Below are 15,702 nucleotides of genomic sequence, written 5' to 3' on the forward strand. Positions count from 1 at the left end.
TACAACCATACAAACAAATGTCCCTCAAGCAAGGTAAGAAGGATGATAAATTATCACCCAAGTACTATGGTGCTTATAAGGTTTTGCAAAAGATTGGTATTATAACATAAAAATTGGAGGTTCCTGAATCTTCGCGAGTACACGTAGTTTTCCATGTTTCATGCTTAAAGAAGGTTATCAGTGACAAGCTGCTAGTTTAAACAATATTACGAGAACTTGACAAAGAAGGAAAAATCATATTTTAGCCTGAAGCAGTCATGGAAACAAGAACTTGACAAATACAAAATCAATTAATTTCTTAGTATCTCATTAAGTGGAATAACTTACCTGTTGAAGATTCCACGTGGGAGGATGAAATTTTTATATAGAAGTATCTAAAACTACTCAAGTGTTGAGGACAATACTTTTTTGAAGGAGAGGGGCATGCTAGGTCACTATAATACTAGTGTAGCCCCCTTATTGTTATTGTTAGTGGAGTTACCTATTATTAATTTTGTGCCCATGTAGCTCCCATATTGTTATTGTGTGCCCCATAGAAGCCCACTATCATTAATGTTGTGCCCTTACATTATTATTGTTATGTAGGCTCTGATTATATTATGACCCCTTAGACTCTTATATATACCAAGGAGATCTTATCATTTGTATCATCCAATAATTGGTCATTTATGTGATGTAAAGGAAGTTGCCCCCTTGAAGAGGTTATTTCTCAAGCCATTGATCTATCTTTTGTTTTGTTTTGTGAGCTAGTTGTGTAACATGTTATCACAATTTAATTTTAAAAGGAAACTATTTGAATTATAAATTCATCCATACATATATGAAATTTTTTGTGACCCACCCATATACCATTGCATGGACACATTTTTTAAGTATTTCAGTAAATTTCTTATCTTAAGGTTCAATTAGAAAAAACAAATAGGATTGAAATAAGTTTTATTCAATTTTAATATTAAAAGATGTCATTTAAACAAAAAATATGTTTTATTCAACATTATTTATTTTGATATCATCTATAAGAACTCAATCATAATGATAGCATGATATAAGTTAGTTGTATTGAAATTTAATGTATAGGTCAAACAACAATATGGAAACATTTCTATAATTTTATATAATGTTATGAACTTCCCTAAATTTATTAGTTAAATTCAAGTATTTCATTCAATTCCTTACGATATAAATAAGTTTTATTCAAATTTTAAAAACTCAAATATGATTGAAATAAGTTATATATTCAATTTTAAAAGATGTGTAGATGTAAAAGCTATAAATACAAGTTTTATTTGATTTAATTATGTTTGAGGTTATCTACAAACGCTTAGTCATAATGCACATCGTTAATCTTTTTTTATGCTTACACTAAAATCAATGCACAATGTTAAAACAATTACCTTGAAATAATGTACACCATATATCTAGTTACATCATTTATCAGAAATCAACATCTTCATTAAAATCAATTCATATAATTCAAGCAATCAAATAGGATGAGAAATCAATATCTACATTAAAATCAATGCATCTATTACAAACAATCAAATAGGATTAGAAGTAAACATCTACACTGAAATAAATGCATATAATGCTTCAAGTAATCAAATAGGATTAGAAATCGACATCTACATTGAAATCAATGCATCTAGTGCTAGCAATAAAATAGGATTAGGAATCAACATCTACACTAAAATCAATGCATCTAATGCAAGTTCAATAAAAAAGATTATAAATTAACATATTTAATGAAACGAATGCATCTAATGCAAGCAATGAAATAGAATTAGAAATCAACCTCTACATAGAAATCAATGCATCTAAATTGCAAGAAATAAATTATGATTATAAATCAACATCTATACACTGAAATCAATGCATCAAGTGCAAACAATTTTCTTCCCTTTCACTCCCCCATCCATCTATATCGATATCTCCCTCCATCTCTACTTCTTTGCCTCTCTATCTCACCCCCCAAGAAACACACACTCTCCCTCTTCATATCTATCTCTCTCCCTCCCTCCCTCTATCTCTATCTTCCCCCCTCTCTCCCCCTTCCATCTATATCACTATCTAACTCTGTCTCTCCTTCTTCATCTCTCTATATCTCCCTGAAAACATACACATTATTTCTCCATATCTATCTATATCTCCCTCCCTCTCCCTCTCTCTCCATCTCCCTTGCCACTCTCTCTCTCCCCATATTTCTCTCTCTATGTGTCTTTCTTCTTACCTCCCTCTCTCTCCCCCTCCAACTCCATCTTTCTCTCTCCCTCCCTCTCAATTACTCTCTGTCTTCCTTTCTCTCCCACCTCTCTCTGTCTCTCCCTAGCGTCATTCACACACTCTCTCTCACTCTCAAGCTTTGTCCCGCAGATCTGTTGAGTATCTCCCTCCCTCTCTCATTCTCTCCCCCCCTTCTCTCCATATCTTCTTATTTGTCTTTCTATATCACCCCCAAACATACACACTCTCTCTCCATCTCTCCCTTGTCACTCCCTCTCTCTCTCCACCTTTCTCTCTCTATATGTCTTGAACTTCTTCCTTCCCTATCTTTTCCTCCAACTCTATCTCTCAAGCTCCCTCTCTTTCTCGGAGACTCTCTCCTCCTCTCTCTCTATCCATCTTTGTGTCCCTCTATCTCTCTCTTACCCTTCTCTCCCACTCTCTCTCACTCTTTATTTCAAAATTTTTAAAATACTTTATCAATTAAAATAATATATATATATATATATATATATATATATATATATATATATATATATATATATATATATATATATATATATATATATATATATATATATAATTTTGATGTTGTACAACAATTTAATTTTTTATATAATACATATTTAAAATGCAATATTTCAAATGTGTGTTGTACATTCATCTCGAGGGAAAATGATAATTTTCCATGGAAATATTATCTAAAATTTTCTAAAATATTAATGTTCCAGCTACCTCCATCAAAGATACATAGAGTGCTTCATGTCTTCTAATTGACATTGTTTAGGTTTTATTTCTTTAAAGGTAGATTTTGCTTATGGTTACTTCAGGATTGTCAAAAAATTATATATTTTGTTATGTTAGATTTATAAAAAAAAATAGGTTAAACAAAATTAACATAATGAGTTCGCTTGTATGTTTCTTTTTGTGCTAATGACTCTTTTGTTGATGCCTATTGTGTATATCAACCACATTTATTAATGTGGTTGTGCTAACTATATATATTATAATATAATCAATTTTATATTATATTAAAGTTAATAATATTATATTAATAAAAAAATAATAAATTTAATATTAACATTAAAATATATTAATATTAATTTTTTTTATATTAATATCATTTCATCATTTAATTTATTAATAATAATAATAATAATAATAATACTTCTAGTTAAGAAAGCACAGTGGAAGGACGAGGGAGAGGAGGAAGCTCCGTTTCTAGGGTTTAACAGAACTAGTGGCAGAGAGTACCAAGCATACATGGAGGCACAGGGAGGAGGGAGCTCCACTCCCTCCTATAGTTATATGGTAGCAGACAGAGGAAGAGGGGGGAAAGGAACAAACCTCCAAAGCCTTAGGAGGTCAAGACAAAAGACACAGAAACTCAGAGGGCCGAAGGTAGCAAAACCAATTCAGATCAAGGGGCCCATGAAGAAGACTGTTGGGAGGAAAAAGCGGAAGACAGAGGTCAAGGGTCGAGGATAGAGGTCAGAGGATAGAGGCCAAGGGTCAGAAAGGGCCTTGTAAACCCAAGACCACAACTAAACCTCGGGTTATTCTGAATGATCTAGCTCTGCAAGCGCACAGAGACCACATTGCTAACTATGCCATCATATGTAAATTTATGGAAATCTGGCCATCAGAGAAAGCATTGTACACCTCGATAAAATACAACTGGAAACCAAAGGGGGAGTTAAATAGTCATCTTGGATCCAAAGGTTTTTTCACTGTGGTGTTTAAGAACATGGAAGGCAGAGACAAAATATTTGAAGGAGGGCCATACTTCTTTACAGCTGCTAGGCTCTATATGAGGCCATGGACAATGAACTTTGTGCCTGAACAAGAAACCTTCACTTCGGTACCGGTATGGATTCGACTATACTCCTTACCTTTAGATTACTGGATGCCAGAGTCTTTAAAAGCTATAGGCAATAAATTAGGTCATTTCTTAAAGATTTTAGAGGCAACTCTAAGGGGAAAATATACATCCTATGCCCGCATTTGTGTGGAGATGGACCTATCAGGAGCCCTTCCAGATGAGGTCATTCTAGAAGTCTATGATGAGGAATGGGTTCACGCAGTTAGCTATGAACATATCCCATTCAGATTTCACAAATGTCATGAGCATGGGCATCTATCAAGAGACTGTCCACTCAATCGAAGGGAGGAAAACCTAAATCCCAAAAAAGGAAAAGACCAGAAAGGTTTCACCAAAGTGGGAGGGAAATGAAAAGGTGGAGGAAGGAAGACACAAAATATCCCTAGTGTGAATGATAAAACAAAAAGTTACAATAGCTTTGAGATCTTAGGAGAAAAAGAAGTTGAGGAAGAGGATAAAGAGAGTGCAAAGAATCAGACAGCAAGGGGGAAAGAAAAAGAGACTAGCGTGGAGTACATTCAGGAATAGAATGAACGCACGATGGAATATTTGAATACCATGGTTGTAGAAAAAGACCAGGAAATGATTCAAAGTGAAAGTGGTACGGAGGATCAAGATTTGCAGGAGATCTTGGAAAGGGAGAACCTAGAGCTAGAAAAGTTTCTAGAACAGGGCAGAAACCTGGGAATAAACTCCATCCCTTAGGAGGACGTGGATAAAGTCCAACAGATATTCCTTAACAAGACACATCAAACAGCTGTAGGAGTCAAAAGAGGACATGACAACCAGGAAAACAAAGGAACCTCCTCAATAGGATTAATAACTAGAAAATTAACAAAGAATCAAGGCAAAAGGAGGGGTAGAAAGAGACAGAAGGAATTACTACTGGAGTGTGGCAAGCTCATGATTGATTCAGGAAGGATGAAAGACCTTTATAGTTACTCCTTTATAACCCCACCTCAATGAAAATCACAACCTGGAACATTAGAGGACTAGGGAGCAGAAGAAAACAGAGGAATCTTGGTAAAAGGATTAGAGAGGAAAAACCTGACATAGTATTCATACAGGAAACAAAATGCTCAGTGGAGAAGATTCGTGAAAAACATAGCAAATGGGTAAATAGATATGAATATCTTGAAGTTAAGTCAAACAAATCTGCTGGTGGTATTCTCACTCTCTGGGATCCACAAAAATTTGGTGTGATTGATGTGGAGGCATCCAGGCATCACCTTTCTATGATTTTCCAACTGATGGGAGACAGGAAATGTTACATGATCACCAATGTCTATGGTCCACAACCAATGGAGGACAAAATTCAACTCCTCACAACACTGGAGGATATGAAGAAGAGATACCCAGCTCTACCATGGATTCTTGGAGGTGATTTTAACATAACAAAATCACTCATGGAGAAGAAAGGAGGAACTAGAATACTTGGGAGAGATTCAATTGCCTTCCAGAACTTCACTTGGAACAACAAAAGAGGAGGCCCTACCCAAGTGGCCTCAAAATTGGACAGATTTATGGTTTCAAAGGAACTTCTTCTCAGGGGAAGCAGCATTACTGCACTCATTTTACCTTTTGGGGGTTCAGATCACTGGCCTATCCAATTAGAAGCCTCCCTTTTTGGAAAACCAAGGAACACCCCCTTTAGGTTTGAGAATGCTTGGCTCACACATTCAGAGTTCCTCACAAATATTGAACAATGGTGGAAGGAAGATCTTCACCTTCAAGGTACAAAGATGTTCCTGCTTCACTGCAGACTCAAACATATTAAAGGCAGACTCAAAGAGTGGAACAAAAAGGAATTTGGTAACATCTTCAAAGCTAAAGGAGAGGTGGAAAAGAGACTAAAGGAAATAAACCAGATTCTTATCACAGAAGGATACACAGATGAAAGGAAAGAGATGGAAGAGTCACTCCAGCAGGAGTGGGACAATAGATGCCTTCAAGAGGAAATACTTTGGGGACATAAATTCAAAGTACAATGGATCAAAGAAGGGGAGAGGAACACCAAATTCTTTCACAGATCCACCATAGCTAACCGAAACAACAATAGAATTGTGAAACTTATAGATCAAAATGGTGTAGAGAGAAACACTCATGAAGAGATGGAGAAAGTTCTACTCCAGCATTTTCAGGAAATTGCCGAGGAAACCTCGGAAGATAGATACCAGTTTACAGAAAAATTCACTTAGTACATCCCTAAATTGGTCACCAGAGAAGATAATTTCAATCTCAATAGACCAGTAACAGCGAAAGAAATTGAGGAAGCAGTGAAAGAGATGAAAAATGGGAAAGCACCAGGCCCGAATGGCTTCAATGTGGACTTTTCGAAAGCTTGTTTGAAGATAGTGAAACAGGAAATCCTGGAGGTTGTGGATGACTCTCAAAGATTTAAGAAAGTCTTAAAGGTGCTCAATGAATCTTTCATAGCCTTAATCCCCAAACAGGAGAAGGCCACCTCTCCAGACAGATTTCGACCTATAGCATTATGCAATGTGATCTACAAAATAATATCCAAAGTCATTGGTAATTGTATTAAACCTCTCCTCCCAACCCTAGTGTCATAGGAACAAACAGGCTATGTGGAAGGAAGAAAAATTCTAGACAATATAATACAAGCACATGAAATGGTTCATTCACTCATTACCAACAAGCAGGCTGGAATGATAATGCAGTTGGACATAACAAAGGCCTATGACAAACTTAGCTGGTCATCTATAAGAGAAATTTTAAAAGCCTATGGCTTTGATCATGATTGGATAAAATGGGTTATGGCGCTAGTTACCACAGCGAGCTATTCAATTATCCTCAATGGCACTCCTTCCAAAACCTTCAAGGCTTCTAGAGGTCTAAGACAAGGAGATCCTCTTTCTCCTTTCCTCTTCATTCTAATGATGGAAGGGTTAGGAAGAGCTATCAGAGCTACTAAGGAGGAAGGGAGAATTCAGGGTCTAAGACTCACTAATGGTGGGGACACGGTGACACATCAACAATTTGTGGATGACACTATGCTTCAAGGCACTCCCACTGTTAAGGAAGCCAAAGCATTCAAACAGATTCTGAGTGAGTTTTCTAGGGCAGCAAGCACTGAGGTAAGTCTCACTAAATAAAAAATCTTCTTTTTCAATATAGATATTTCAATTCAAAGAAATCTTTCCAGAATTTTGGGCTTTCAAAGGGAGACACTGCCTATGAAGTACCTGGGAGTTCCTCTCACTAACAAACTGCTTCACAAGGACATCTGGGAGCCTGTTCTTAATAAGCTAAAAGATAAGATAAGCAAATGGACAAACAGAGCACTTAATCTAGTAGGGAGACTAGTTCTCACTAAGGCTGTCCTACAAAGTATCCCTATCTATATGCTATCTACCATTCCAGCACCAGCCAGTGTAATGACCAATATAAGAAACATTCAGAGAGACTTTCTATGGGGGAAAGGTGAAGAAAGAAGAAATGGGCCCTTGTGGCATGGGACATAGTATGAAAACCTAAGTCCCATAGTGGCTTGGGTCTTCATGACCCAAGAATTCTAAATACAGTTCTTGGTGCCAAAATTTGGTGGAGATGGCTGAAAGAAATTCAAGCCCCTTGGGCAAAACTCTGGAAGCACAAATATGCTAGCGAATGGCAGGAGAAAAATCTAATTAGAATCACAATACAGGTAAAAGGTTCTGCAATTTAGAATAGGACATGGGAGAACAGAGCCATAGTCCAAAACCGTAGTTTTGGGGAGATCAGAAATGGGAACCTCGCTTGGTTCTAGGAGGAAAATTGGCAGCAAGAGGACAATCTCCGAACTGAAGAATTAGCAGAAATTCACATTGATACCATTAGCAAAGGACTAAAGTGGGTAAGTGACTATTGGGACCAAGCAAGGAAGGATAAGAAGTGGAGAACTTGGAAACTTCCAGATTATAGTGGAATGGGCATGTTGCATACTCAAGCCACAACCCTTCAATGTCTTTTAGACAAGAGACAAATCTTGAACTCAAACTTGAATGATCAACTAATATGGGGAAAGAACAAGACATGTCTCTTCAACCTTAAGGAAGCCAAAAGAATAGAGGCAAGGCTAAACCATCCCAAAACTGATAAGAGATGGAAAGAAATCTAGGAAAATCCTCATTGGATGAAAGTAAAATTGTTCAAGTGGCTGGTTCAATAGGGAAAGATTCTGACATGGGATAACCTAAGAAAAAGAGGTTTTGTTGGCCCCTCAAGATGTCACTTATGCAGACAACAAGAAGAAACTACATATCGTGTCCTGAATAGATGCACTTTTACCACAACTCTTTGGAATTGGGTTGGAGAAGTCTTTCAGCAAATAGACAGAGATGCTAATGACATCATCACCACTTTGAGGAACTAGAGGAAAAATTTCTCAGATAATGAGATCATAAACTCTGCCTGGATGCTGACCCTAGGATTCTTAATTTGGAATGTCTGGACGGAGCGTAACAATATGATTTTCAAGGAGAAAGTGAGTTCAGTGAGTAACATCCTCAAAATGGTCCTTAAACAACTCAAAGAAACTGTACATATCCTAGGAGGAGAAGCTACAGGTAAACCTATTGAACAAAGAGAGGCAAGAATATTGAAGAAATTAGAACTCAAGGTTAATCCCCCTCAGGGTGCTATGCAGATTATCAAGAAAACCACATAAAAGTCTTCTTGGCAACCCCATTCTCATGGTTTTTTAAAATTCAACATAGATGGGGCTTCAAAAGAGAATCCGGGAGAAGCAAGTTATGGAGGGGTTCTAAGGGATGAGGAAGGAAACATACAAGTCATATTCCACAGTTATCTCGGAAAAGCTACTAACAATATGGCTGAGCTCATGGCATTGGAATCATGATTGGAAATACTGCTCAAGTACAACATTCAAAATGTCATCATTGAGGCTGATTCAGAACTTGTCATTAACTCAGTAAAAAGGATAAATGTTGGAGCTGCTCCTAAGAAATCCTCAAAACATTGGCGGCTTCTGCAAGTCTACCAAAGAATCCAAGCGCACCTAAGAATGCTGAGAACCATCGGGTTGGTGCATGTTCGTAGGGAAGCCAACAAAGTGGCAGACTGGCTTGCCAATGAGGGGGTACGAAATAAGCATATTGATCTCTGTTGCTGGTGGGAGGAGATCACAAATGATAAGTTGAAGGAGGGATGTTCATCCAGAGCCCTTAGAAACCGACAACAGAATCAGGAAAATAAAGAGATCGTTTTTGCTGACACAGAGCTACAGTAACGGGGTGCAGTTATTCTAGTTTCATCATGAAGTGTTTTGACACAAGTGTGATCCTTTTTAGGTGGCAGGTATATGGCGGCCTCATTAACGCGGGTAATGGCAATATAGACGTCTTAGGGATATTCACCTCCCTGTGGCCCATGAACCGGCACCATGATTTTCTCGGCAACCGCAAAACCCCAACTTTTATTCCAGTGAACAACTTTACTGCCCTTACGGTTGTTTTCGGTATTTTACAAGCTCATCAAGCAGGAAGCTATTTTTCTCATTTGGGAGTGATTCCGCTGACCACGCGACACGTGGCTAGGAGTGGGGTGGAATTACCACCTTCATCGCATGCTAACTATCAGTACTCTTAGCCCACGCGATATGATCTGTAACCATTGGATCAAGCAAGGATAATCTATGGCCAGGATTTTGAGTGCAAGTTGATGGGTCCACATAAAGGGTTATGTTTCGAGAAGTTCACAAGACCTCTTTGGGATCGCGCACATATGGTGGATTTCAGAGGGTTAAAGTGATCGAAGGTTAAGCCAAAAACAGACCTGATAAGATTATATATTATGGTCTATTGGGTTCATCGGATCCAATTCTTTTGTTAAAAGGTGCGCATGTTGGCCACCCAATATCTTTCTTATCCGGCTAGATCATCAGTTCTAGATCCAACGATCAGTTTTGGACTGTAGGTTTATTTTGGCGGGCCCGTGTCCTTGGTTATGCTTTTTTGTTTTGTGACCTTGTTTTGTGGTTGGCTTGTCGTATTGGCAGGCTTCACAGCCACAGTCACCTTTGTACAATAGTTCTGTATTTTTATTTGAATAGAAGAATCCACTCTTGCCTTAGCAAAATAATAATAATAATAATATTCTTTTAATATTATTATTAAATTTAATAAGGTTTTTATATGAGATGATAACAAAAATTCTAATAAGATTTGGAATTTTAAAATGAATTAAAAGCTTAATTTTAGATCATTGATTTTTTTTATAGAGGCTTGACCGAGCATAATATCTCGATTAAGCCATAACACTCGATGGAGCCATAACACTCGATGGAGCCCTTATTAACCACAAATATGGCTTGATCGAAGGTTTACGAAACCCTTGATAAAGCTATCTGAATTTGAAATTTAGGCACTTGATCGAGTGCTTTAAGACATTGATCGAGCCTCTTAAGACTTAAGATCCATAATTTTAGCACCCTTTTGCAAAATTTCCTACAATTCCATTTTGTACCCTAGTGGAATTAGGGATAAATTTTTCCTTAGGTGGCGGAGTTGATCATGTTGGAAACATGAAGGAATCCTCTATCCAATGAAATATGAGTTTGATATTTTCAAATTCATATGATATTTTTCATCTAATTTATTTTAAACACAATCCTTGAAATTTTTGTTGCACTGTTTTAAAGAGGTTGACTAAAAAATAAATATCCTAAAATATACCTAGTGAAAAAATTTAAAAAAATACCACTATCTTCGTTTACGAGTCCTCTTCAAAGGGTAGTTTTGTTTTTTCAATTTATTTAGATAATTGAAAAAAATTACATGGACACATGCATCTGCAAAATACAATCGAAATATTACTTCACCAACTTCACAAAATAAAAACTCTCTCTCTCTCTCTCTCTCTCTCTCTCTCTCTCTCTCTCTCTATATATATATATATATATATATATATATCTAGATATAATTTTTTAATATGAAAAAATTATCTCTCTCCTTGTAGATCATGTTCACATATATTTTTTTTTTAATTACACATTTTAAACTAAGTTATGCTACATGAACACACACATACCTCTTAAGATGTGTAAAAAATTGCAAGGACAAACATTTCATTTAATAGAAAATTGACATCTTATACGCTACTAAATATTTTTACAAAAAATATCATTAAGACAACAACATAATTCTCCACAATTTTTTTTTTAATCTGAATCAAATTTCACATTACTTATATGAATTTTGAAGGTTTCAATTCGATAAAAGAGGAAACAAGGAAAATTTCACTGCCACATTTGGCTCAAAAATGCAACCCATCTTCATGCTTTCACCCTATAGTATTCTAGTATACAAAAATTAAAGATTGTGATTTATTTTAGAAGTAGGTATGTTTATTTTGTTCTTTTAATTATATTAATTAATTAAAAAATGTCATATAAAAAAGTGCATATGAAATGAGTTATAGTTTTTTGGGAATGTGGTAGTGATAAGCCATGGCATCGGTCCACGCGATTGTAACAACCCTTATTTACAAGTTAAGAATATCCATGATAAAGTGGGGGTGAATCTCCAACCTGTCTATTTGAAATGTATATATATTCAACCTATATATTAATTCATTTATATCAATAATTTTTTTTTGTAAGCTAATAATTTCCATTAATGATTCAAAGATACATAGCAATCTAGTTTTCCTTTATTAGTTTACCACTCGGAAAACCAAACCAAAGATATAAGAACATAGGTTTTGTCCAAAATTTTATAAAAGGAGAATATCTTGAGTGGCAATGGTTGTCTAAGAATATGATATGAACATAACTATACTTAACAAACCACCAAGATTTGACAAAGAGGAAAAGGCATCCAAGTTGTACATGAAAATTGTAGGTAGGTAGCACAGGAAGAACACCAGTAAAATTGAGATAAATGTAGATTTCGGAAGACATCAATACATCAATAAACTCAATAGGGGTCCTTGGTAAAGTAGGGCACTTGCCTTTCTGCAATAATCCTTCAATTTTGGCTAGATGGAGAGACATGTCTCTGTGCTTAAGCCTCATGTCTTTAACATCCATTTTCAACTCATCTATCAACATGTGAATCTTGCACTTCACCTCATTGCACTCCAATAATACTTTATTGAGTAGTGCCTTGATATTCCAATATAGCTCAATAATACATAAATACATATCTTGACACCCCCAGAAGTGACCTGACTCTTGCACCCACTTAACCACAAAGGCGAGAATGTCCTTATATATTTCATCTTGATCTTCCTACTCTTCCGCGTCTACGTGCATTATTTCTTGAAGAATAAGTGTTGAGTTCTAGGTTTGGAGGTGCCTAGCAATGGAAGGAGCGTGAATATGAACACATGCATTTTATTCCACCCTCAAGTAGGAGCCTCTACAAATCCTCATCCATTGCTTGGGCATTGAGGTCAATGAGGAAGGAAAGAAATGGGGAAATGGGATAGGGAGAGGGCTAGTAAGAGTGGTCAAAGAACAAGAAGCAAAGCATGGGCCATGAGAGCCAGGGGAGAATAAAGGTTTTTGCTTAATGACAAGGCACAAAAGAGGTGTCAAAAGGGAGAAATAGGGGACCAATAGTCTAAGAACCACAAAATAAGGCCAACCATCAACACTCAAAACAAATGTGAAGAACCAAATATAATGCAGCTACCCATGAAATTGTTTTTATTACTAATAATAAAATAATAATATTAAGTAAAGTTATAATTTAGTTAATTCTTATGATTTTTTAAATTTTAGCAACATGAGATATATGATGAAGTGAAGTTTTGATTTTTATTATGGATTGATGCCTATTGGAATTTACCAAGCATTCAATTTATATGGTTGCACAAGTATATGTTTTGGTTGTTTTTATTTTTGGCTAAGTGGTGTGAGTCGTGAGATGACTGACACACCTAACTTGTGGCTTGAGTAAGCATGAACCAAGGGCATCTAAGCCATAAGAATTACTTGGGGATCGCACTCGACCTAGTCACACTAGCTCTTACCATGGATGGATTTTTTCCCATGAAGTTTCAAACCAGTGACCTTCACACCACAGGGTGCCTTGACAAAACACCCTGTCACCATCTGCTCTATTCTCCGTAGGCAGGCTTTATTAATTTTTAATATATATATATATATATATATACTTTGTGATTTATTTTTATTAATTTTTATATTTTAATTTTACTATAAAAAAACAAGTAAAATCTTAAATGTACATGTTCTATATTATTTTGAAAAGAAAAAACATATTGATTCAAGATTGTTACTATGGATCTAGCTAGTGATTTGGATAAATTACATGCAATTATTATTTATGTACATTCATCGCTTTTTCAAGACATGTTAAACTATTGTTAAAATGTTCTCAAGTAGTTTAATCGTATCCATTAGATATAATATATTTTGAAGAAGAACAATTGATCTCAACTTTCAACTTAATGAGCTATATTGAAAGATGACCTTAATTCTTCTAGTACATTGTGTGGGATTATATGATGTGATTTTAGATGAAGAAAATCATTTTGGAGTATGCCCAAAGACCCGATGTGGGTGCAATGGGTCATAATTTACTCCGAGCCCATTACGTCCTTACCTCGGAGTTTATGAGCACCATGAAATCCTTATTTATGAGTTCCATAAAAAAAATACCTTCTTTTATTTTCTCCACTCCTATTTGAAATTGATTCCATCTAAAACATCTAAGTTATAAATATATATGTAATAGATATCTTTGTGTATCATTGAAACATACATACATAAATGGATATAAGACATCTAAGTTATAAATATATATGTAACATATATCTTTGTGCATCATAGAAACATACATACATAAAATGCCCAAACACACATAAAAAATGGATATGGGTACATTTTTAACTCACTTATTAAATTAATGGTTCTAAAAACTAAATGATGTCAACAATATTTTGTATCTTTGAAAGTAGAGGTAATTATCTATCAAATTTAACCACTAGTTGGATATGTATGGTTGCTAACGGCTGGATATGTATGGTTGCTTCCAATTTATCTTAGAGAATAAGGTTAATTAATGTTAGCACCTTAACATTAAGAAGTTGAATCTAAGTTTTACTAATATCGCTATAATTTTGGTAATTGTGTGGAGAGGTGCTCTACAACTTGTATATAGGAAGATGTGTAGATGTAAATGTTTGTATAATTTAAAATTTAATATAAATATTTAAAATTTATATGTCGACTCAATTAAAAAATAATAAAAAATTAACCATAATATAGAGCCTATTATGGGGGAGATGTTGGAGTGTAGAAATCATTATAGAGTGGAATTATGAATCAAATTTTTCTTTTTAATTCCATCTAATGGAAAGAACTATTAAACAAGTTTTTATGATAGATTCGTTGAGCAAATGTCCCACACCGACATCATAAGGTTTAAATGTGGAGTTACACAACCACACTATAGTGCTTTCATCCAATTTCCGTTGGTTCTAAGTTGGACAACTCGATCCAACTTTACAGTACCCTGCGTGGCAGCCACACTCCAGATTGTGTATGCCATCATTTTCCCGTGTTCGCGTTGGCCAATCTTGTTGCGGCCACAATCCAGAATGTGTACGGCGTTCATTTCCTACATTCCCTTTGACCACTTATGGCATTTCCAACATTCGCGTTGCCCAATCTTGTTGCGGCCACGCTCCAGATTGCGTACGCCATTCTTTCCACGTGTTCACGTTGAACAATTTTGTGGCAGCCACATTCCAGATAGCGTACGGCCCCTGTTCGAGTTAGTCAATTTTTGGATTCTTTTCCCTCCATTATTTTGGCTAATTTTGTTGCAGCGAATCTAGATATCGTGCGTGGCATTCTCAATTTCCGTGGGACTCATAACTCTCACCGATTAATCCTATGCTATTCAATTGATTCTTCCATTATTAAACTTACGGGAATGCTTTGAAATACATTATGTTTTATGGAGTGATTTCACTTAATTTTTTATTATCAGGTTTATTTAATAAGTTGGTATTCAATATAGTTTGATTATTTTTAAAAATCAATTAAATCAAGTTTTCGAAGTGCAGGTTTTTATTGGAAATTGAATATAAATGATATAAAATTTAATTTAAAAAAATATAATTCTATTTCAAATATTTAAATATGGAAGGCCTTTCACAATGTATTATATTAGATATCATTTTTTGGGATTCAATTGCATTAAGAAAGTCATTCAACCATTTCCATAAGAGATAGTAGTAGATATCATTTCTTTGGATTCAATTGCATTAAGAAAGTCATTCATCTATGACCATTTCCATGAGGGGTAGTCGTAACTCACTAATTTCTCATGATTCTTGAATAATCCATTTAGCACTCATTGCATCAGGGGATGCTCACAGGGGTGAAAAAGTGGGATTGAAACTAGTGAAATGAATCACATAGCATCAATCATCACTTCCGGGGATTGCACCTGATAACCAGGACTCCCTGAGAGGTCACCCATCCCAGATCGCCTCTGGCTCAAGCACGCTTAACTATGGAGTTTTCCCCACAATCAAGCCCACTTAGCTTGCTACCCCATTTGCAAAACCTTAGCAAGTATTGTGCTTCATGAACAATTCAAGTA

This window comes from Pinus tabuliformis, chromosome 8 (assembly GCF_031772625.1).
Source record: "Pinus tabuliformis cultivar Carrire ecotype Pingquan chromosome 8, CPIR1, whole genome shotgun sequence".
Taxonomy (NCBI): domain Eukaryota; kingdom Viridiplantae; phylum Streptophyta; class Pinopsida; order Pinales; family Pinaceae; genus Pinus; species Pinus tabuliformis.